We start from the raw sequence: 26,809 nt of genomic DNA, 5'->3' as shown, positions 1-26,809 counted from the left end.
AGCCAGGATGCCGAGTTTACGGGGTTCAAGCCATTCGAGCAGCACTCGGTCACCACCAGCGATGTTTAGCGAACTGCAGTTCTAAGTACCGAGTATCTGTTCGTTGTCCTTGTTTCGTCGCCTAAATCGCTGATAAATATTCCGATCCATATTTGCTTGAATGCTTGTAGTAGTTTGATTTAGGTAGGTTGCCTCACCAGCGCAACGCTACCGAGTCTCGAGTTGGGACTACCATCTTATAGTGCCGAGACAGCACTGTACCTTCTTTGGTGTCGTAGTATTTACCGGAGTTGGTTACCCGATCTCCGCTAAGGTTATTCGTATTCCGGCTGGTCTATGGGGTCTGTATTGCGCAGTATCAAGTCGTTCACCAAAAACCAAAATACCTAATAAGAATCATTATTCTGAATGCGATTTATTGCAATATTTATAATAGCATAACAGCTAACTGATAACACATGGAGCCTCAAGCCTCGACTTCGAGTGGAATTGCGTGACTAGTGACTTATTATTTTGCACGATTTGTATAGCTAAAGATCTCTTTTGCCACTAAATAAATATGGTATCCCAAATTATCCTGAATATTCCAGAATATTTCATTAAACTTTATAATGAAGATTGACAGTTTGGACACTATCTTTCCACCCAATAGGATTCTTTGCATCCGGATAACGCAGTGCCAATCGCTGCCGGCCAAGTTGGCGCAAAATCCGTCTATAATCAAGAGAAAGTTATCTAACAGCGTTATTTGCCAGCACTGTTTACATATAGTTTAAGGTACAGTACGTCCGTTAATTTACACAAACATATCAGTTTGACGACAGGCTTTATTGGCTTTGCTGTGCTTGGCAAAGTTTGCTGCCATCCTGCTAAGCCATATGGCGTCAAACATCGTGCAAATGATCGAGGGATGGTCGAGCTACTGCATGTTTATTCTTTTTTCGCCGTGAAATGTTTATGTGCGCCTTTTGGAATTCATTACGGTGCTTGGCTCATTCAAGCTTATGATTGATCTATCAAAACGTTCCCATTTCGGTTCTGTTTCGCCGGTATTATGCCATGTTATTATTATTACCGTCAGACGGGGTAAGGAAGCGTCATCCGGTTATTTTGCTCTGATATCCCATAGCATTGCAAAATTCAAGCTACATTCTTTGTTTATTGAAATGCAAATGCAGGAATTATGGCGTAAAGTGGTCTGGAGATGTCACATACGCACCCCATCTAACGGTATTATTGTTATTGTTATTGAATTCATTCACTTCCATCCGTTTGAAGCCCGTCCGGTGAGAACCTGCCGGGAATCCAGTAAAGTGAAACGTGCAGTAATAACATATATAATCTGAAAGAAAAACAATGGCTCTGTTTACGGTAGGTACACATGCGTACTGCAGGGTCCTTTTTAGCAAATCAACGAATGGTATCTTATAGCATTGTTATACGAATTCGTTACCGAAAGCACAGCAATACGTGTTTCTTACTTCGTCAAAATATTTAAAAGTTTCACAAGTAGCATCTCTTCTTCAAACAAGCATATGTGTGCAGTAACTGTGTCGCGCAGAAATAAAAATTCAATATTTATTTGATTGAAAGTTCAAACACAATGCGCACGATTTCGGTTGCGTTGCAAAAGTTTCGCAGTTTTAACGTTGTCGGCTATCAGTCAAATTTCGCAACGTAAATGTATTCGAAACTGCATGCTTAGTATTTGAACGTCATACTACACGTTATCAGCGAGACAAAATATTTGTTTTTGAGGAAAAAATATAGATGTTGTCAGAATTATCAACCGTGATGAGAAAACAGTATAATACGAAACGACCCCATTCATTGCTTATCTGAGATGCCAGGGTAACCCATTCGTCGGTGTATAATATTACTCGACCAAAACTCAGGTTCAGCTGGTATTGTTTGGAAATGTGCCATTTTTTGCAGTAGCATACAATGACATATTTACATTCACCGAAAGCTGATTTTTTTGCAGTTAAATTTTCATTATAGCTCTACAGCAAAGGTAAATCTGGTACACTGGGGCAAGTGGAACCTAAAATTGTGAACAGCTTGAATTTGTTAATTGGGTCACGACTGCCCTCCAGCTGACTCGTTAATTGGGCCGACTAACAGTTGTTACAAATTTCACTCAACTATTCAATAGAATTTTGACATTCAAGTTGTCACATGGCCTAACTAACCAACACCCAATAATCGAACCCTGGGGTGACATTGCGATTCTCGTTTCGAGTGATTTTGGTTCGTTTCGACCACGCTAAACGAATGGACGAAACGAACCAAAACCTCTCGAAACGAGAATCGCAATGTCACCCCTGAATTGGCGAATCATTGCTGTAGTTAGTAGTCGTTCAGTTCTACACCTCTGCCTCCGCCGGCCTCTGGTGTGTTCTCTGCTAAATTTTGTTTTTGCTGGTCTCCCACCCGGCACACTTGTTATGTGGCCAGTCACTGTAGCATACCGTGTTTTAGTCACTTCACAATATCTGCATCTTTGTATACTTGGTATATTTCACTATTCATGAGCCTGCACCACACTCATTCGTCTAATATACCGCCAAGAATTGATCGCAGGATCTTACGCTCAAAACGCTCTCTTTCAACGTGTATGCTTCGTGGTCGTAGAGTGCCACCGGGACAATGAATAATGCAGTTATAATATTACAATTTCCCATCTTTTTACTTCAATGCCGCCATGGAAAAAATTACTGATATTTACTGATCGTTATCAGTAACGTACTGGAAACTACTGATAGTTATTGGTAGCGATTTTTAATAGTTCCCATCACTAAGCACTACGGTTTACACCGATGATATCGATATCGTCCGCTTCTCTGTACGCCTGCCCTTCGACCAGTTTTGTTGGAAAACCATGTTCAAGCATAATCTGCCACAGCTCATTTCGTTCAACTGTACGTACGTCGCCTTGAAGTCTATAAACAAATTGCAAGTTGAACATTTAGTTCGTCGTGGAGCGTCCTTCTCGAAAGTCGCACTGGTATTCGCCAACATAGGTTTCCTGGCCTCAGTCTGAGAAACAGGATGCGGGAGAGAATTTTGTATGCAAAATTGTGGAAAGCAATGCCTCGATAACTGCTGTATTCGAGTCGATGTAAATAGGGCATATGAGTCCATACCTCAATCGTTATCCAGTTTCGGTGCCAGATCCAGTTTCGGTGCCAGATCCAGTTTCTATCTTGTTCACTGATCAACAGTTCATCGAAATGTTGTTTCCAACGTCTGATTACTTCCGATCTTTCTGTGATCAGGTTCCCCTCCTTGTCGTACATAGCAGAAGTTGACACGATGCAGTTCCTGATTTCATTGGTCGTTTGAAGAAGTTCTTTTTATCGCGCGTCTCGGAGCAATTCTCTGCCTCCGGAAGAACGCGATGCAGTCTCTTTTCGCCAGCTCTAGCATCTCGGCATTTTTCTCTGCTCTGGCATGTTACAGTGGCAACCAGTATGTGAGTTCTGGCTCGATTCTTTGCGTAAGTCACTCGATTGTACTCTGCCTCAAATCACTCACTGGGAATGGCTGCTGCAGTAGTACCCAACATTTCTTGCTTTGTAATGCTGATCGCATCCTGGATGTGGCTCCATTGTTCCTTTAGGTTCTCTCAAGTGGATCACCAATCGGCTCATAGGGTTTTCGAGAATACTCTGCAGCAACTCCTTCCGCTGATAACCGCCGAATTTCTAGTCGTGTCTTTCTTGTTTGGTTTCGATCTGAATACGTTGGGCAACCGAGCGCGAATCTTGCTTACTACGAGCTAGTGATCCTAGTTGACAATTGGTCCACGGAAGGACCGCATGTCGGCGACATCAGAAAAGTGCCGGCCATCAACCAGAACGTGGTCGATCTGAGAGCAGGCCTATCCTTTAGAGTGTTTTCAGCTGTGCTTTTTTCGTCGTGCAAAATAGGTAGGTACTACAGTTAATTATTTCTCTGGCTACAGCGAAGTTGATTAGCCTGAAACTATTTTCGTTAATTGCAGGATGGAAGCTTTCTCTACCAATAACGAGACGAAAGAACTCTGCTCGTCCGACCTGTGCATATGTATCCCCGATGACTATCTTTATGTCATGTCCCGGACACTCTCCATATGTCGTTTCGAGAAGATCGTAGAACTCCTCCTTTACGTTATCGGGATTGTCGTTCGTCGGTGCGTACACATTTATCAGGTTTCATTTGTTTTCTATGTAACATTCGACCGACTCCATACTCTGCTTTATTGCAGCGACTGTAGTAGATATGAAACTTGAATGTCGTACCCGCAATACTCTTTGGTCATCGCGCTTCCTGAATGGCTGCAACCTCGACCTTTATCTTCTGCAGCTCCCTTGCCAGGATATCCGTACGTGCCGGTTCAAGTATGGTCCTAACATTCCAAATACCGAGTTTCCAATAATCGTTGTCCTTTTCCGTTCATCTGGGTCACTACTAATTATTCCATTGTGTTTTATTTCCCGAATTTCTCGTAGTGATAGTTTTTAACCAGGACTGCGATACCTTGTCTCGCAGAACTTGTTTGTCGTCTTGGTTATAGCTGGTGAGACGCAGCTTTTCATAAGTCAGCCGCCCACCCGGATCAGTACGCTGCCACTAAACTGGGAAACAGTCGCATGCCTGGTACGGAAACGGCGATTTACCGTGTAGTGGGATTACCATCGTGAGCTGCCTGTAGCCTGGAGACAGGCGCTCACGGCTGGTAAGGCTATTGCTTTTGCCAACACTCAGCGGAAACATGAGTGCCTTCTTCTCTGTCGGTATGCGACCTTAGTTTTCTCTGGGGTTAGTTACCCGATCTTCACACATACACTTTATCATCTAGCACGTTGGGCCCCTCTATTCCTATTCTCTATTCCCTTCCACCGTAGTCTCCCAACTTTCGCCAGGTATCCGATAGAAATCGCTCCCAGCAGTGCCTGTAGCTCGTGATTCATACACCTTCGCCACTCTTCGCTTTTCGTTTGTACTCTGCCAAAAATGTTTCGCAACACCTTTAGTTCAACTACGGCAAATGCACGTATGTCTTCCGTTAGCAGCTTGAAAATGTCGTTGAATCTCCTTACTCGGATTGTTGTCGGCGGTGACCAGCGATCCCAAATATACCAACTCATCAACCACTTCCAGTTCTTCGCCGCCGTGGAAGGCAAACGCTGCTTGCTCTGGAGCCTCTTCCTACCATATATTTGGTTTTCGACGCATTGATTTGTAACCCTATACTCCTAGCCTCCGTTTTTAGTCTTTTAGTCAGCGATATTGAATAACATACGGGACAGTCCATTCCATTTCCGTTACCCTCTACGCATTTCGAAAGGACCCTAGTGTGTCCCCGAAACGCGCACGTAGCACATCACTCGCCCCAGAGTAGCTTTGATCAGCCGCATCAGTTTGTCCAGAAAATCGTACTTGTGCATTATCTGCCTAAGCTGTTCGCGTTCAACTGTATCGTATACAGGGATACCTCGATATAAGACAACCTAGTTATAAAACAACCTCGATATAAGACAATTCGATATAAGACAACTTTTTGATATTATAAATTGTCTTATATCGAGGTATCCCTGTACTGCTCTGAAATCCACGAAAATATAATGCGTGGGCACGTTGTGTACGTAGTAGCACGGACCCCTGCGGGCCTCGTAAAGGCCGCCTGATACTGCCATGCGAATTCTTTTGCTATTGGGGATAGACAACGCAACAAAATCTGTGAGAGCACCTTGAAGGCGGCGTTGACCAATGTGATGCCGCGGTAATTATAGTCATCTAGCCGGACGTGCTTTTTGTAGATGGGACAGACTACACTTTTCATCCACTTCTTTGGTAGTTTCTCGTCTTCCCAAATCTTAGAAATTATCCAATGATGTTCCGTTGCTAGCGGTTCTTGGCAATTTTTGTAGAGCTCTTCCGGGAGTCGGTCCTTTCCGGCGGCTCTATCATTCTTCCGCTGACGAATCGCTGGATCTCTCCCAGATCGGGAGCCAGCACGCTTAACGTGCGCCGAGATTAACGTGCGTTGCGTCTTCTTCTGCTATGTTTATCGTCATTGAGGTGCTCATCGAAATACTGCTTCCATCTGTCGACCACCTGGCCCTCATTTGAGATTAGATCCGTTCCATCGTCCCAACACATTTCAGTTTTAGGTGTGTAGCCCTTACGAGTTTGGTTCGCCTTCTCGTAGAACTTGTGCGATCATGATCTCTGTTCTCCTTCTGGGCTTTTTCATCTTCAGGATCGTGGTCAACTCATTCATTTCGTGAACTCGAGGTTTGCACTCCTAGCACCGCAGTTACGGCCTCGTTTACGGCCGAGCGTATCGTACTCCATCCATTTTCGAGGGTCGAAGAATCTAGCTCCACAGCGGAAAGCAGAGCTTCATCCTGTACGTGCGCGTGGTTTTCGGCAACTGGCGGGTTGTTTAACTGCTGAATGGTATAAATCGTCGATAGTTTTGAGCGCACATGTACTGCTATTAGGTAATGGTCCAAGCCGATATTGGTGATGTTCGAGAAAAACCGACCCTTGGATGAGATTATGGTCGATTTGGTTCGAGGTTCGTTGGTCAGGAGATCTCCAGGTGGCTTTGTGGATATCTTTGTGAGGAAAGAAATTGCTTCTGATCACCAAGCCTCGGGAAGCTGCAAAGTTGATGCATCGCTGGCCGTTATCGTTCTTGTCGGTTCCAGACTGTTATCGTACTCCGGTTAGAGTGCGATAGAACGACCAGTCGTCACCGATTATTCTTCGCACCAAACGCTCCTTCGCTTCCCAAAAAAGAGTTTTGATTGCGGTTGATTGCGTACAGACAAGTACAAACAAAAACTGGTAAAACATACTGAAAACATATAGAATGAGTAGAACTTGCATGTAGAAATCCATCTTTTGTTATGATAGTTACATCTGAAAATACGACACCAACGCGAATATTGCGAACATGCATTCTGAACTGTGATGGTAACATTGATAGAAACAGAGAATGGCACAAAATGGAATTCTTATTATCGTAATACTTCGATTTAGGGCAACCTCGATTAAAAGCAACTTCGATATAACGTAACTCGATATAAGATAACTTTTACCTCGATATAAGGTTTTTTTTTAAATTAATGAAAACAACAGGAAGTTTACATTGTGGTGTGACCTTACACTACTACTGTGCGAAAGACATTTATAATTTTTAAATTTTGTAGGTTATGATAGAATTTCATAATTTAGATTTTCAAATTTCAATTATCAAAATCTTTACACACTCTTCGCTTCTTCGCATTTCATGTTGTATCTTTCGAACAACAAGACCGATCTTCATAGAATATGAAAATTAACGGGTTGAAAGGCTCCTCTTTCATTTGCAATCAATTTGGTTCGAATAGGAATAAATTTCGTTTTTGCTTCGATATAACGTAACAAAAGAAAAATAAAGTTACTTTATATCGAGATATTACTGTATTATATTTCTAGTATAGTTTTGCACTTCTACTAATACTCCCGACCCACGTTTACATGCCGAAATAAAAAAAGCAGCAATTATAGTTCTTTTCATCAGAGTTGAACCTAAAGAAACATGAAAATTTTAATTTTCGTGATCAGCTCCAACCGAATCTCGTGGCTTCTATTTTATTCTAGCATATTCCGCGATGCCACTTGGCTATCACATTCCCGGTGCCCAGGAACTTAATTAAATTCACTTCAATTCAAGTGTCATTTACATTCCTTTGAAAAATATATTCATTTGGGTCGACTGTTGAGCAAACCGGTCACTCCTGATTTATATGCATTGTACGAAACTTGAATAGGAGGAGGGAAAAATGAAATCTAGCCGTACTTCTATACAAAGCTGCGACGAAATTCATTTCACGTCGCGTAGAGCCGGTCCGCATAGACTAAATTAAATTACTTTCAGTCGCCATCATTGACGGTCTCCTGTCAACGGGCGGGATAGGTTGAGTCGAAGCGTACATAGCCGCGTGATCGTGAGCTAAATTATTTCTAATACAATTACAGTTTATATGTAATTAAGCTTCCTCTACTACAACAGTAAACAATTTGGTTTAAGTATGATTTGAAAAAATACACTAATCACCGGACTGTAACAATTATCCGATCGACTCGATAACGTGTTGATTGTGCTGGAAATTCATACGTTTCCATTGAGCTTAAATTTTATATTTTTAAAGTATGTACAGCAGTCGTGTTGACGACTATCAATATAAATAGATTATAAAAATCTAATGAGAACTACAGTCTATTACGACATGTTCATGCACAAGGTTTAATCTGTCGATTTTTTTTTATATACCTTATCGTTACTCACAGCTTTTAAAAAATATGCTTCATCAAGAGCCCGTTCAAACATTTTCCAAACAAAGACACCGACTAATGACCTCTAAATTCAGTTTAAAAAATACGAACAACCCTAGAGAAAACCCGCACCGCCTCCGGCAGAGCACAATCGAACCAAATTTATCCAATTACATACAAATCTTCCATTGATGCATCATCACCGGTACCGGGTGATGCGCGGGGGTATCGGCACCGTCCTTCCCCCAGCTTAACATTCAGGCTTAATGGCACACTATATAGAATGAATGGAACACGAAGAGGAAAAAGGTAGGTAACTTTCAGCTGAAATAAATTGCCCTTGGTCACGATCGAATAACTTTGCCGTTTCTCGCACCAATCGCACACATGAAGCTGAGGGCGACGCGAGTTTGATCCGTTCAACCATGGGATCTCGTTGCGAGTGTAGAGGAATCCAATGACTTGCACAGGATCGCAATCAGACGAGATAATTAATTGAACAGCAATGAAATCGGCTAATTTGAATGCAGAACGATTTCATCAGAAATGATTGGCGGACCAGTAAGCTAGCGTTAATTTTTGCTGGAACTGCGATAAGCAAAAAGCCTACCATAGGTACAAGCCATGCAGCTGTATATGCACGGGTTTCCGGTTCAGCGTCAAATTATTTGGATCGAGTTTTCGATTACACCATTGAAGTGTATTTGTTACAATACGATACAATTGATATTTTTAAAGAATAAAAATCGAATAGAAAGGACTGAACCACAAAAGGTAGCATGAAAATAAAACAAACAAACAAAGAAAAATAATGGAGTTCGATAGTAATGCATCCAGCCCATGCATTGGATATGTGTTGTTCAAAAGACAAAACCCTAGTTGATAATGTCATTCCAAAGTCGTTGTTTTCACGTGACACAGGAACAGTTTTGAAACATTTAATCTGAGAGACGTTAATTGCCAATTATTACGGATGCTAAAAAGTAGGTTTTAGATTTTATATTTTCAAAATTGGTCACTTAATGATTTGAAATGTTAGTGAAAGGTGTGAGAGCTTATAGCTGAAGCAAAAGAAATACAATATTTTTGCATAAATTTGAAGATTTAACCTGTCGTCGAGACGGGGCGGCTGGTGCTGGTTCAAGCAATCGCCTCCATGCATTTCTATCATGGGCTACTCGCCGTCAGAAGTCGTCTCAGAAATCACCTTCGACCTGGCTGAGTCATCGTGTACGTTGAGTGCTCCTATTCTGGATTTTTTCTGGACTCGATCGACTGTATCGTATGCTGCTTTGAAATCAATAAAGATATGATGTGGCACGTTGAACTCCCGACATTTTTGCCGGAATTGTCGGATGGTAAAAATTAGGTCCGCAGTTGTGTGAGCCCCCGTGAATCCCGCCCAGTAATTCTCTACGAAACCCTGCGCTATCGGTGACAGTCAGGGTAACAAGATCTGGGAGAGTATCTTGTAGGCGGCATTTATCAGCGTTTTGTTGTGATAAGCAGCGGTAGAGCCGATCACCGATTTGTAGCCGGGACAAACCGCTGCTTCCATTCACTCCCCCGGTAGCTTCTCCTCTACCCAAAATCTTCGACAAAAACCAGTGAGAGCCGTTGCCAGGGCTTCTCGGAGTTTATAAAGCTCTACCGGTCCTTACCAGCGGCTTTGTTGGGCTTCGATGGGCATTCCTAGAATGACTTCCGTTCCGCTTATTCTTCTTCTTCTTCAGCAGCATAGAGCCTGGGTGGCTCATGCAGTTTCAAGCATTCGTCTCCATTCAACTCGGTGGGCCACTCGTCACCAATTTCCCAGTCGTCTCAGAAGTCGCAAATCGCTTTCGACCTGGTCGAGCCATCGTGCACGTTGGGCCCCCCTGTTCCTGGTGCCAGTGGGGTTGTTGAAGAGGACTATTTTCGTCGCACTGTCGTCCGGCATCCTTACGACGTGTCCGGCCCACCGTAGCCTGCTAACTTTCGCTAGATGTACGATGGGAGTCTCCCCAAGCAGTGCCTGTAGCTCGTGATTCATACGCCTCCGCCACTCTCCGCTTTCAGTTTGTACTCCGCCAAATATCGTCCGCAGCACTTTCCGCTCAAACACGGCAAGGGCGCGTATGTCCTCCGTAAACAGCGTCACGGCTTCAAGTCCATAAAGAACTACCGGTCTAATAATGGTTTTGTACATTGTTAGCTTCGTGCGGCGGCGTATGCTTCCTGATCGTAGCGTTTTACGAAGGCCAAAGTAGGCCCGATTTCCCGCTTGGATGCGCCGCTGGATCTCCTTACTAGTGTTGTTGTCCGCGGTCACCAGCGATCCCAAATACACGAACTCCTCTACCACTTCTAGTTCGTCGCCGTCAACGGTTACCGTTCGTGGGAGGCGCGCGTTTGTTTCCTTTGAGCCTCTTCCTTTCATGTATTTGGTCTTCGACGCATTTATTTTTAGCCCAATTCTCCTAGACTCCGCTTTCAGTCTGGCGTAGATTGCCTCCGCCGTCGCAAAGTCATCTGCAAAGCCTAGAAGGCTGCTCTTGGTAAAAATCGTGCCTCTCGTTTCGATACCCGCTCGTCGGATCTCCCCCTCAAGAGCGATGTTGAACAGCATGCAGGATAGACCGTCACCTTGTCTCAACCCTCGTCGCGTCTCGAAGAGACTCGAGAGTGTCCCAGAGATGCGTACGAAACACATCACTCGATCCAATGTAGCTCTGATCAGTCGCGTCAGTTTGTCCGGAAAACCGTATTCGTGCATTATCTGCCATAGCTTGTCTCGATCGACTGTATCGTATGCTGCTTTGAAATCAATAAAGATGTGATGCGTGGGCACGTTGTACTCCCTACATTTCTGCAAGATCTGTAGAATAGCAAAAATTTGGTCCGTAGTTGCGCGAGCTTCTACAATTTCGCTATTGAGATGTTCATCGAAGAACTGCTTCCACCTGTCGACCACCTCACATTCGTTTGTGATTAGATTCCCTCCATCGTCCCTACACATATCAGGTTTAGATGCCTATCCCATACAAGTTTTGTTTGCCTTCTAGTAATATCAGCGCATGTCATTAGCTCGGAATAGTTGTTCTAATTCATCACAATCTCTATCCTCCTTCTGGCGCTTTTTACTCCTCAGGATTGTGATCAGTTGTTTCATTGTTCGTCGGTATTTAGCCAAATTCTTCGTAGTGGAAATGCTGAGATAATTTTTTCACTCAATTTTTTTTTCTCTCCACTGCTTCTTGGTATTCCGCATCAAACCAATCATTTTGTATACTCCGAAGCTCTTCGCCTAATAACGCGGTAACGGCCTCACCGATGGCCGAGTGTGCTCTACCCCAACCATATTTGATGTTTGGAGCACCTAACCCCAAGCAGTAATAAAATGAAAGTTGTTGCTTGGGAACTCCTCAGAAGAAGGCAGTGCCTCATCCAGTATTCGCGTGTAGTTCTCTGCAGAATTGCGTGTTATTTAGCTTCTTGGTGTTGAGCGGAAGAGGACGGCTTTGACATGTCTGGTATATCGTTGACCATTTTGAGCATACATGTACTGCTACTAGGAGATGGTCAGAGTCCATATTCGTAGGGAACGTATGTATTATGAGAACGTGGAAAATCTGGTGCATTGTATGTTGGTCAGGTGATCTCCAGGTGGCTTTGTGGATATCTTTGCGTTAGAAAAAGGTGCTTCGGATCACCAGGCTTCGGGAAGCTGCAAAGTTTATACATCGTTTGCCGTTATCGTTCGTGTCGGTGTGCAGGCTGCGGGGTCCTATCACCAATCTATACATTTCTTTTTCTTCCCTACCGACCTGGGCGTTAATGTCCCCGATGACGATCTTGATGTCCCGTAATGAGCAGCTGTCGTATGTTACCTACAACCTTGCATAGAACGTTTCGTTCTCATCGTTGAATCTACCTTTGAGTGGATGGAGCACGTTGATTATGTTGTAATTGAAGAAACGACTCTTTATCCTCAATAGACACATTCTCTCGTTGATAGCCTTCCAATAGATCAGCCTATGGGTCCACCTGCCGTGTTCAGCGAGGTCCCATTCCGCCTGCCTAGAAGTATGCGTATGGGGATCATGGCTGCAATGACTCCAATCACATCCAACGAGATGGTATGATAACCGCACGCTACGCACAAAGCCATCATCCTGAACACTTTGTTTAGGCATGCTTTGTTGTGCCTACTACCCAAAGCCGGGACTCATGCATCTGCCCCATACCTCAGCGCCGACATGGCAACGCTAGCCATCAGGCGTCTCTTACTGCTGCTAGGTCCAAAACCGTTCGGAATAATCTTGGACAGCGCAGACCGCTGTTGACGCTTTACCATAAGCATAATCCACGTGGCTGATGAAGTTCAGCCTGTTGTCTGCCATAATACTCAGGTACTTCACACTATGTTTGGAGATAATCACTTGTCCTCCAACCATAATTTTGGTCTCTAAGGTCGCCTTGTGGTTACTGGTCATCACCGCTTGCGTCTTATGGTGTTTATCGTAGATTGACGCCAGCAATCCAGTTTATTGCGTCTGATGCCAACATTTCCTCTTCTTCTAGAAACTTGCCTACCAGTGTTAGGATGATATCGTCGGCGAAGCCTGTGATCTCGACCCCAGTGAGCAGCTCGAGCCTCAACATCCCATCATACATGGCAATCCAGAGCGTAGGACCGAGAATCGAGCCCTGTGGAACACCCGCTGTCACCTCTTCTTCGTCCCATCAGTCGTGTCGTCCAGCGTCCGGTTCTCGAAGTAGCTTTTAAGCAACTTGCATAAGTGGTCCGGTACCCTCATCCTATGCAGCGGACGCCGCCACACTGGATCGTGTTGCGGGAAAAGTCTGCTCGATGATGATTGCCACTGATTGCAAACACTGCTGGACACCTTTGCTGATTGGTATAACAGAAAAAAGCCAATAATACGCATCGCTAAATGTGTGGCTATATCATTTTATCGTTGTTATCATTTGACTATCAGATAAACGGAGCTGTTCTCGAACGCGTCGATCAGATTAATGATCTTGAAGTTTTGTTGGATAACTGAATAAGCTGACTTTTAACCAACAGTATACTGCTGTCATTTCAAGAGCTTCGCAGCAACTGGGATTCATCACAAAAATCGCTCATGACTTTAAAGATCCGCATTGCTTGAAAGCATTTTACTGCGCATTAGTACGACCAATACTTGAAAACGCCTGTATCATCTGGAAGCCTCATAACTTGCTGCTCGACAGCTAGAATAGAACGTGTCCAACGAAGATTTGTCCGTATCGCTTTTTACAGACATTTACCGTGGCGTCTACCTAGTAATCTTTTCCGCTACGAAGACCTATGCCAGCTTTTAGACTTGAAAACACAAGAGAGTCGTCGGATGAATCAACAAGCGACTTTTGTAGCCAAGCTTCTCAATAAATGAACTTGATGCTCCGGTTTTGCAGTCTCGAATTTATAATTCAAGCTTCACGTAGACAGCTTCGTTCATCGAGTCTACTGACAACTAGATTCCATCGGACCATGTACCGATTTTATGAACCACTGACGTTATGCACTCGCACATTCACGCTGGTCGAAGACTTGCCAGCTAGCACCAAATTATCGTAAATAACTCTTAACAAAGTCGGAATCGTAACTAAAGCTTAATAAAGTCCGCCCAAGTTGATTTTCAGTCGTATATAATGATAATAGCTGACATACATACGATATTCAGCACAGAATCGTATAGCAGTACAGAGCGGGTCGGGCTAAATCGGATATTATCATAACTAACTAATTATATCGATGAAATGCCTATGTTTATTCCTCATCACGTAGATCACCTCCAAAATACCACGGATATGCCAACTTTGCGCATTAAATACGATTTATTAGCATGTATATATGTTTGCAGTGCAGATTTCTAATTTTTATATACACATAAAAATGCTAGCTGGGTTATTTAACTTCAGAAATGTTACCTCACGCGCATACGATACGATACGATACGATACGATACGATGCGATACGATACGATACGATACGATACGATACGATACGATACGATACGATACGATACGATACGATACGATACGATACGATACGATACGATACGATACGATACGATACGATACGATACGATACGATACGATACGATACGATACGATACGATACGATACGATACGATACGATACGATACGATACGATACGATACGATACGATACGATACGATACGATACGATACGATACGATACGATACGATACGATACGATACGATACGATACGATACGATACGATACGATACGATACGATACGATACGATACGATACGATACGATACGATACGATACGATACGATACGATACGATACGATACGATACGATACGATACGATACGATACGATACGATACGATACGATACGATACGATACGATACGATACGATACGATACGATACGATACGATACGATACGATACGATACGATACGATACGATACGATACGATACGATACGATACGATACGATACGATACGATACGATACGATACGATACGATACGATACGATACGATACGATACGATACGATACGATACGATACGATACGATACGATACGATACGATACGATACGATACGATACGATACGATACGATACGATACGATACGATACGATACGATACGATACGATACGATACGATACGATACGATACGATACGATACGATACGATACGATACGATACGATACGATACGATACGATACGATACGATACGATACGATACGATACGATACGATACGATACGATACGATACGATACGATACGATACGATACGATACGATACGATACGATACGATACGATACGATACGATACGATACGATACGATACGATACGATACGATACGATACGATACGATACGATACGATACGATACGATACGATACGATACGATACGATACGATACGATACGATACGATACGATACGATACGATACGATACGATACGATACGATACGATACGATACGATACGATACGATACGATACGATACGATACGATACGATACGATACGATACGATACGATACGATACGATACGATACGATACGATACGATACGATACGATACGATACGATGCGATGCGATACGATACGATACGATACGATACGATTTGTCAAGTTGGGCCGATGGCTCTTAAATATTGGGGCAAAGGTCGGGTTATCTTTAATGAAAAATTAGACAAATCAGAGGGGAGGGTTTTAAGATAATTGACATTTTATGATTTTTGAGTATGAAATTGGGAAGGCGACATAAATCGTCTAACATAGTTCTAGGCGTCCCAAGTTCCTAGCTAGCGCCTCCACTTGACCATACACGGGAATACTTTATCCTTGAATTGGAGTAGCCGAGCGTGAAGGTGCGGTGTCGTGTAGCCTAGTCTTACATTCGTAAGACTAGTGTGTGTGCGGGGTCACACTTTGTCGTTTTTGTCACTTTTCTTAAAAAAACACTTTGAAACTTTGCTGATGTCTTTTCCAACCAATCACGAAGCGAGGATTTCCAGCTGGACAATGCTTCATTATTTTCAATTTTTAAATAGTGCAACCTCAAGAATCAATATATGTCTTCATTTAGGTCGACGCGTACAAGATTTTCCGATTTGAAAATCGATCACAAATGTTTCTTGAATTTTTAGGATTTGTCTTAATATCCAGCAGCAATTCGCATTAGATCAGGGTCACCCCATGGTAAATGATCCACTTCTATATTAGTTCAATTGCACAGGAAGCAGAATCCAGACAGAAAGTTTTGACTATATTACTCAGGTTTGTATCGAATGGACTTATGTTGACTGCACCGATTTTTCAAACAGGCAGGTTGATTGTTAGTAGTAGATATAGAATGTTCTTTTTTCTTTATATTATATTTGAGATTCCAGTTGGAAGCCTCAGCGTAATTTGCATTTCAATTTATACCAACAACTGCAGTGGTAATTAAATTTCTGATTGCATACATAACCTTGAGCACTACTCTGCCCCTTTGAACCATTCAACCGAAACCAATCTCTTCTCGCCCCAATCATTATAAATTATCTGACTGTTGAAAGTAGAACTCGGGTCGGTTGAAGGATATCCGCGGTTAAGTAGACTTCTTCCGTACAATTACTTCTGGCGCGTTCAGGGAGGGTGGAACGAGAGACCAATTGCCTATAGATTTCATACAGCTGCAATAAATTTATGAAAGCATGCTGTTTGAGCTTACCTCCCCTTATCAGCTACGTCAATGGCAATTATTGGGCCTATTAAAATGCTGCTGGTTCTGCTGCTGTTGATGGTTGCTGATGGTGTTGTTGCTGTTGTAGTAGTTCACCTTTTTGGTATATTTTTTTTCTTAGCGCTCATGATTTTTGCTTCCTCGCGAATGGGTATATTCTTTCGAAGAGGGAAAATTGCTACTTGCTCATTACGCCGTGAACAAACTGGCTAGCGATGTTCAATTATGAATATGGTCTGCTGAAGCTCAAAGTAGCTTCAAGCAGTTTTATTGCCTATAAAATGTAATATGAACAACCCAACTGGCCGGATTTGGGAGCAGAAATGACTGAAATTGAAACCGTGCGCCGGCCGGGGTGTAAGAAAATCGTGAAGGCTGGCTTTTCAATGATGCAGCCATTAGACAGCACCCGCAGTATGGAATTCGACGAGCGAAAGAATAATTGTATAAGAATCATCCAATTTCGAATCTAATTTCGAGATAAGAGCCGATCTGCTGGCCAGGCAAACGAACCGAAAAGACTGCAAATCTGTTTAAAAAAGCTGAAATGGAGCCCGGGTTCCACTTGCGAGCGTTTATAATTAATTTGAGCTGTAATTATATGCTATTAATGTTATTTTCCATTTCACCATTTGCAAACTTCTTATTGAATTACTATTAATCCACTTGCGAGTACTTTTCTTCACCAACCTCTCGAAACTGATGTTGCAAATATTAAGGCCGACGTGTTTGTGTGTTGCATGTTAACGATAAATAGCACTTTTTTTGCTTGCCACCCTTTCCGACCAACCGTTACTGCGAAGGAAATGATGAAGATTCAAATGTGTTGGAATGTTTTCGTATGGCCGAATGTTTCATTTGTCAGAAACGATTTTGCCTAGCCGCGCAAACTTTGTCGATTGAATTCGATAAGCTCATGAGCTTATTCCGCTGGCTTCCAACTCGTGAAGAAATAGTAAACCAACGCTCCCGCCGCTGGTATTGATCTCGGCAAATCGTCAATTTATATACATTTATACATATTATATGCATAGTGGCGTGTCATCGCTTTCACCGATTACCGAATATATTTTAATGTATAATGGAAACTGTGAGTGGAAAAATCCGTTGATACTCTTTATGGTGTGAGCGATATCTAGCTTTACTGTAGGATGCATGCTATCGAGTGCTGCACAAACTCATCTATGCAAAATTCCGCTTGAGAACCTTGAACAAGATTTTCTTCGAACCGTGTTCAATCCTCATGATGGGACTGTATATTAGCTACTCTGCTCTGCTACCGATTCAATGGGGAATTCCATTTAGCCACAATTTTGGAGTTGTCTATAATTTGTAATCGGAAGTCGTTTCAGCTGCTTCCGGTTAATATTAATTTAAATGTTGCTAACACTGCTGTGAAGGTTTGGTCTTCGAGGCCGAAGCAACCAATCGGATTTTCATTCCTTCCACACATAATCTGCTTACAGTTTGCGAGCAAAGTTGATTCTATCTACACGCTGTCAAGAATGGTATGCAGCAGGAGATCAAAGCCACTGTTTGTTTAGGTTGCGTAGAATATCTTTGTTAAAAGATCAGAAAACATTCGTGTTGTGAATTCCCTATCTCGAAAAACGTCTGTGAATGTGATAAATTTCAGTAAGCCTTGCATACAATGTTTGTTCAGTTGGCATCTGTCTTACAATAAATATTAATAATTTTTCTAATACTCCACTCTTTCGCAGCAAAGCCAAACGGCCGCAATTACGCATGTGGCGACGATTCACTCATGACCATTCGACGAGATCTCCTATCGGCAAAACCTCCCATTGCGACAGAAGAAGCGATTATTAGCATACCAACCCGTGTCTGACTCGTAAGAGATAAAAGCGCCACTAATCACCGCAAACATCTTCGTCACGTTCAAAAACACTCGTCCGCCTTAATTTGTTTTGCTCGTTTCTCCCATACTGACTCATAGGGGCAGACTGAAAGGAACGGCAGCTGGTGGACGCAGGTTCGAAACAAGTAAAGTCAATTCAGATTTAACTTTTTCCGCTCAGACGATTCCAGCGAAGCCGAACCTAGAACCGTAGGTGGAAAACCAGTGTGCAAGAAATAAATCGATGTTTCGAAGGGTTGATTCTACATTGACAGTGTAGCTAACAAAAAATAAAAACAAACTGTTACTGCAGCGGATACCAATTGAGGACGAGTGTCGAATTAGATATTGGGAAAAACCCTGACAGGGACTCTTGAGATTGGAATGGAAAACGAAGCGATATGAGCAGAACACCCACACTTCATTAATCAAAAGTGACTATTTTCCTCCCCACACATTGCACTGCTGCCTGTGTTGCCACAGGAATCGATTCCGCGTGCATGGCAGATCGTATTTCCAAAGAACTAGTGGCCGTCGGCTCCGCTGTTCATTCAAGCACGAAGTACTTCAGAGGAGGCCAACAAAAAAAACGGAAACGAGAACTTAAAAAGTAGCAGCAAAAAATAAAAGCAAAACCACTTCAACTGGCTGCCTGTCCTACATTAACTTTACCGCCAGTCATCTGCCATTCTCGTTTCTCGTTTATTGCCTCCTCGCTAACCTTACTTCAAGTTCTTGTGGAGCTCACATCCCAGACCTCCGTCTGTAGAGCAAGCACTCGTCTGCCACACATTATGGGGCATCGTTTTATGTTGTTGCCAATATATACATACAAATGTATATGGATTAAATACGTTATATTCACATGTTAATCACCGCTCGTTTCCCGTGCGCTACGCAGCCGCGCTAACACTGACTGCATGTGATCTCGTTGACTTCCCCAAGATGACGTGACTTTATCGATATTTACAGCTGGTAAGCGTTGCACATCCAGGCTACTAAAGTCAACACTGGTGAACAAGATGCAGCGTGAATACCGAATCAGAACAGGTACGGGTTCAACGATGGCAATGGTAGTGGCATGCGGTCGCAACGGTGTTTAATACTTTTTGTTTGCCTTCAGCAGTGAGCTAATTTCAAGCTAAGTTTGGATGCAGGTAGCATGTTGAAATCAGATTTATTTTCGGTTATATTTTGTAACAAAATAACTGTTTTCGTTAGAAAAGTACGAGCCTTTCGCAGCTATTCACAGAACAAAAATTAGTAAATCCCAATTGCGAGCAGTTCCACGTGAACTTTTCTGATTTCGACGAAACTTTACCTAAGAGTTTGGTAGGAGGAAACATGCACCTTCTACAGATTTCGGCACCATTTTGATTCAAGACTCATTTTTAAAAAGAGCGGAAGTTGCTCATGAAGTTCCTGGAAGTTATATTTGAAAAATCGTGTCTCGAAAACTGTAGTTTGTTCTAAAATTATGTTTAAGAAACTGATTTCTGAACATGAAAAAATGTACACTGGAAAGAAAATTATCTTTTTCGAATATTGAAAAACAACTTAAAATCAAGATATTCAAAATATACTATTTTTGATTTTTTTTTAATTTTTTGGAATAAATGAAGGTAATTTGAAGTTTTTTAAAAGTTGTTCTGAGATGAAGCAACTTTCATGAACGGACTTCGTAGAACAACGAGTTATTTTTTTCAAACCAAAGATTTTTCAAGTAACATATGAATTTTTAATACAAATAACAATTCCTTATGCGATTTACAACATGTTGAGGCCCCTCGAGTCGATCAGTGTACTGTTGACAGCTGTCGTCCGAAGCGAAAATAATTATTACGTCATTCTTTGTTCTCGGGTAACGCATAAATTTTAATTGCTTAACGCATTAGTTGTCAATAAACTTAGCGTAGTCCTTAATTCTTCAACTACACCATCATAAACGTGCATTGTCCACACCCGATAGACCCGACGACGAGAAAGAAGCGTTCTACGCGCACCTGGAGGGAACGTACGACAGCTTCTCACGACGTGACATCAAGATCGTCATCGGGGATATGAACGCCCAGGTCGGTAATGTATAGACCGGTGATCGGGCTCCATAGCCTGCACACCGACACGAACAGTAACGTTCAGCGATCCATCAACTTTGCAGCTTCCCGAGGTTTGGTGATCAGAAGCACTTTCTTTCCTCACAAAGACAACTGACCAATGAACTTCTAACCAAATCGACCATATTCTCATCGAGGGCCAGTTTTTCTCGAACATTACCAACGTACGCTCCCTACGGGATGCGGATATCTGTGCGCTCAAATCTATCGACGGTTTATACCTGGCGACAAAGCCACGCTCCCCGGTTAAACATTCAGCAGCTAAACAACCCGCCAGTTGCCGAACACTACGCGCGCGTACTGGATGAAGCTCTGCCTTTCTCTGTGGAGATAGATGCTTCAACCCTCGAAAACGGATGATATGCTCGGCCGTCATCGAGACCGCAACCGCGGTGTTAGGAGTGGAAAACTCGAGTGCACGAAATGATTGGTTTGACGGGGAATGCCAACAAGCGATAGAGAGGAAAAACAGAGTTTGGAAAAACTATCTAAGCATGGCCACGAGAGAGAATTTGGCCAAGTATCAACGAGCGCAGAATGAGTTGACCACGATCCTCAGGAGAAAAAAGTACAAGAAGGAGGACAGAGATCGTGAGGAGCTGGTACACCTATTCCAGGCAAATGACACGCGCAAGTTTCACGAGAAAGTGAACCAAACTCCTATCGTAAAGGCTACACACCGAAAACTGTCATGTGTAGGGACGAGGTGGTCGACAGGTGGAAGCAGTATTTCTATGAGCACTTCAACGGCGATATAGCAGAAGGAGACGCCATGGAAGTTAACCCCGGAGTGCCGACAAACGACAACAGCGTGCCGGCTCTCGATCTCGAAGAGATCCGGCGAGAAATTCATAAGCTGAATAAAAATAAGGCCGCCGGAAAGGGCCGACTCCCGGCAGAACTTTACAAAAATGGCCAAGAACCGCTAGCAACGGCACTATGTCCGGTCAATTACCACCTACGTTCAAGAATTTCCGGTGCTATCGGCCGTTAATAACATCGACGATGGGGTTCCTCACTGGAAATCCAGTTGTCAGGTCACTAGCCACAAATGACAGATCGCAGGCACCGATTAATAAATATCTGCAGTTTATGCGTTGTCTCCGCTGATAATCATAACGTTTCGTATGCATTTAACTACAGCACTACGGTTTTAACGTTTGATTAAAAAATTCGGAATTTCGAATGTAGAGTGACCTGGTTTAAGAGCTAAATGTTTCGCAGACCTGTAAAGGCACCTCTGGCCTTCCTGATCCGTGTGGTTATATCTGTCTTGGTACCACCATCGGGCGTTGTCTGGCTACCAAGATATTGAAAGGCGTCTGCCTGCTCAGCTTGTTGTCCCGCTACTGTGAAGTTGGTGGATTGTCAGTGTTCACTACCATAGGCTTAGTTTTGGCTACATTGACTGTCAGACCTGCTGTCTGAGAGCTCTCGGAGAGGTCATCTAACTTGCTCTGCATGTCGATTCAGCGTTGTGCGAGCAAGACAATGTCTTCGGGTAGGTCGAGGTAATTTAGCTGCGCCGTCGTCAGAGGATTCCACGGCAATGCTCAATTTGGGCTACTGTCAATTGCTCCAACTAATATCTCATCCATAACGATGAGAAACACAAAAGCGGTGATAAAATGCAGCCCTGTCTCACGCCAGCAGTAACCCTTATAGGCTCGAACAAGACGCTGTCGTGCAAAGCTATAGCTTATCTGGAACTCCTCTATGCCCAAGAGCGCCTCAGATGTTTTTGTGGTTGAGAAGGTTGAACGCCTCTCCGAAGACAACGAACACCAGCAGAAGAGAGTCCTGGATTTCGTTGATCTGCTCCAATATAATGCGGAGCGTTATGATATTGTCTACACATGATCGGCCAGCACAGAATCCAGCTTGCTGCCGCCGGAGAGTAGCATCAATCTTCTCCTGGATCCGTATGTAGATTACCTTACAGCGTACTTTGAGAGTAATATAGAGTATTAACGTGATGTCACGCCAGTTACCGCATTCATTGGGTTATTTAGATCACCGTGGCACTAATATTATTAGAACTTGTTGATTCTTTTCGATGAAAATCAAAAACTGTTGATTTGGAGTGACATTTCTGCCTACTGTTTTCCTTCGGGCATCATCAGACGTCTACAAAATAATTATATAATTTTATTGTTAGAGTTCGTCACCGTGAATTTTATATATCACTTTAGTTGATTTTGTCGGTGAAAAACGCCCGAAAAAATCAACTAAAGTGATATATATAATTAGGCCATTACAAATATTTTTTTGACCGAGGAAATTCCACTGTTTGAACTTCCATTTCTATTTCGTGCTAGAAGCGTTAACTCAACTCGTACACTCATTTTTCGTGTTTTTCAGGCTGTAGAGTCCACAGACAATTGATTTAATAAAAAAATTAACTCTTATCCTACAAGTTATTTTTTGCCCCCCCGATTTTTCAAGACAATTTCCTTTGAAAATGATTTGCAATGGCCTTATAAAATTTATTTACTATTACATTTTACATACAACATTAAATTTTCAGTCAAATTCTTCAGTCAATAATGAAGGTATGCAAAAACGACATACCCTTAACGCCCAGCGTTGCGTTTTCGCAACGTAACGTTGCGGGACACAGGGTCAAAATTAAAAATACATGTCAGCGGCTTTTTCTTAGTTGACCTAAAAGAGAATTTTCCTGAATGTTTCAACTTTCTGTCCCTGCTGGCAAAAGTGTGGGACTTAATGGGTTAAGATAGGAAGTTTTGCTCTGAAGCACTTCATTTATATTACGTCCCACTTGCCCCGGTTGTTTTGAAGTGCCGCCCTTATGTCGATCCATATATTTAATGCCGTTTGTCAAATTATACAACTAGTTTTCAGGTGTAACTTGTTAATACATTCATTATGTTTACTTACTGTCAGAAAAACGTGTACTTTTACGAAAGCCTGCGACCAAACTATCATTTATAGAAAGGTACGTCCAACTTGCAACGCAAATTGAAAATGACGCCCAAATTAAAAGTTCGATATTGCAGTTTTGAAAGTCAATTAATATAAATAAACTATAATTTTAATGTATGAGTTGGAGTTGTATTTTGCGTTTCTAGAAAGGTTTAATTGGAGAAAATGAGATTGAAGAGAGCTATGAGCGTCGTTCCCACTTACCCCGTACTCCCACTTGCCCCGGGGTACCTTATTGAATTTTCCACATTTTGACGATGGCCGAAAGAAAACAGTAGGCAGAAGCGTCACATCAAATCAACAGTTTTTGATTTTCACCGAAAAGTTCTAATAATATAAGTTACCGCATTCAGTTAGGTCTCCCTTTTTAGGGATTCTGACCAATATGCCCTGCATCCAGTCCACCGGAAATTTGCAGTTTCACATATATTGCTGAAAAGCTGATGCATCATCTGTGCTGACAAAGATGAGTCCGCTTTGAGCATCCCGGCTGAAATACAGACTATCCCTAGCGCTCTATTGGATTTCATACTCTTGATGGCTGCTTCAATTTCATCCAGCGATGGCGCCTCCGAGTTGACGCGATTAATTCGACGAATTGTTGGCGTCATACGCTGCTGGTATTGTTGGTCTCTGACATTTGAAACTCGGAAGAGTTGTTCAAAATGTTCAGTCCATCGTTTAAGCTGTTCTGTGCGGTCAGCCAGTAGCTGACCAGTTCTGTCCTTTAGCAGCATCTTTGTGAATACGTTTTTTGCAATCCTCGAAGCATTTTGAAAAATCATCTTTTGTGATCTTGTCCAGGTCCTCCTTCAATGCTGTCTTTCCTCAATTCCTCAATTTCCTCAATCGTGGCGTAGCGTCATCCTTTCATGAGCCTCTTCAGTTTCGGGATCAAGAAAAAGTCACAGGGGACAAAAGTAGCTTCGTAGTATGCAACAGTCAATATTTGAAATACATACATCCGCGCACTTCAAGTTGTTTTTACACTAAATTTTATACAAATTCTTTGATTTATTTTTTAGACCAGACAAAAATCGGAGACAAGCTAAAACACGTCTACACAAGCTGTCAAAAACTGACTGAACATTCAAAATGGCCGAAATTGTCAACACCATTTAGGATAATGAGTACCAACATAACTGTAGGGTATCCAGTAATACATGCAAGATGTAACTGAAATGGGAAAAAATGGGAATAAAATCAGGTCATACTGAAATGAAATAATAGGTACTGTATCAGCCCGTCATGCAAAACGGTTTATTGAGCCAAATGTATCAATAAAACATTGATCGAAAGATTTGAGTACTTTTAGCGGAGTGGTTACTGCTCATTGTCCAAGCAAATATCATCTGAAGGAATAGGAAAGCTTAATGATGATAAAGCTTCGTTCATTTAGAATCGTAACAAACTTTTGCTCATATTTTGGCGCTCTTGGAGGACGGATTTGGAAGTTCTTGGCGCCCACGTGTCGGAAATTTTGTTAGCTTCACCAATGTAGTTTTGACATTTCGCAAAACGACTGTATTTTGTAAACAAACAACATGAAAGCCGTTGCACAGTTACAGTCGATATTTGTATAACGCGGGTAATTGGAACCGCGTAATATGAAGCGCGTTATACAAGTACACGTAGCATATGGGAATTGAGTTAATTGGGGCTGTACCCGAATTTTACGTAATTTTGAATCAACACGACCATGGTTCCTTTGGAAAAGATGTCAAGTATATATTTTTCCATCTTACAGGTGCTTGGTGATGGTGAGACAGAAAAATCCCCTCTTGGTCTTCCAGAGCTTCCGGAACATCCGCTAAATTTTCATTTCTGTAAAGTCTTCTCATAGCATCAAATTTTTTTTTAAGTCCCTATGGCTTATTACTTGGCGTAATACAAGTGAAGTAAATAAACCATGCTATTGAGAAGCCATCCGGATCCGGACCAAATCCGGAACATCCGTAAAAGTGGTCAACGAGCGAAAATTGTTCTTTGAGTTCGGAATTATGTTCATTCAACCTCCAATTGAACAATGTGAAATAGGACTATAAATTCAGCGGTTTGTGACTCAACCTGGTCACTATGAAATGCATTGAAAGATCCGAGATTAAGTGAATAAAATTGATGATCATGGGCATCGAACTGCTTATCGCGTCGACGAAAGCAACAAAGTTTTCGTAGCTTGTTCGCTCTTACAAGAAACCCCATTCTGGATTGTCCAGGAAAAGGTGAAAACAGAAGCAATAATACTTCTCTCTCGCCGTCAACGCGGATTACGGAATGGCCATGGCTAACTACGATGGTTAGATTTCTGTTGAAATGTTCCCAGAAGAGCACAATACCTGGTGAAGAGCTTATACAAAAGTTGATATATTTGCTATTAGATTTGTAAGTATAGTAAATGTTACCGGTAGTTCAGTTTACTATACCACATCTATCAAATTACACTAGCGAAATTGGTAATTTCAACAAGCTTGCGAAATAACCTCGTTTATTTGTCAGCGAACATTTGCAGTATTTGCATCATTTCTGTTTCTAAATCCGAAATGTTTTATTTCAAAGCTTTTTCAAATTGTAGCCCGGACTTCAACATGAATTTTCACTTATTGTACAATAAGCAAATCCTAATTTTGCAGTGAATGTTTTGGCAGCCATGTCGAGTCGTGAGCGGCCTATTTAGTAGAGGATTGCTGATATTCCATTTCTTTTTGATATATTACAAATTAAAAACATTTGCATTTCCTGTGACCAATTTCAGATAAGCTTTGAATTTTCTTCCGGTGAACCATCCAATGGCCAAATTGAGTCACAAATAGTCGAAATATACTTCTAGTAGACTAGTAGACTAGACTATAGTCAAATTACACTCAAAATATTCACGATATTTTCTGAATTTTCCGGAGAACCACCTTACGGCTTCCTAAGGTCACTTATTTATTACTTTTTTTTACCAATTACCCGACCTTAGTTACTTTAAAAATATTTTACCAATTTTAACCAACTTTACCAATACGAAAATTTCAACGGATATTCCGGAACCTCCAGCAAAACTTTGTGATTTCCGTATATCACTTAGTTGACTCTCTCTGTTATATGCTCTACAACTTCTTAAAAGACACCACGGTCGTATCTGTTCAAAATCGCTCAACATTCGAGTTTAGCCCCAATTAACTCAATATCCATTGTATTGTGTATTTGTTATACGCGGAAAACCGCATTATAGGAATATCGTGGTACCCGCGCAATAGAAATCCGTGTTCTACAAATCCGCGTTATACAAATCTCTACTGTATTTGGAAAATCCATTGTGGTCTGCATCTAGGCTAGCTAAACAGCTGAAATTGCCC

This window comes from Sabethes cyaneus, chromosome 1 (assembly GCF_943734655.1).
Source record: "Sabethes cyaneus chromosome 1, idSabCyanKW18_F2, whole genome shotgun sequence".
Lineage (NCBI taxonomy): Eukaryota > Metazoa > Arthropoda > Insecta > Diptera > Culicidae > Sabethes > Sabethes cyaneus.
This window is presented reverse-complemented; position numbering follows the sequence as displayed.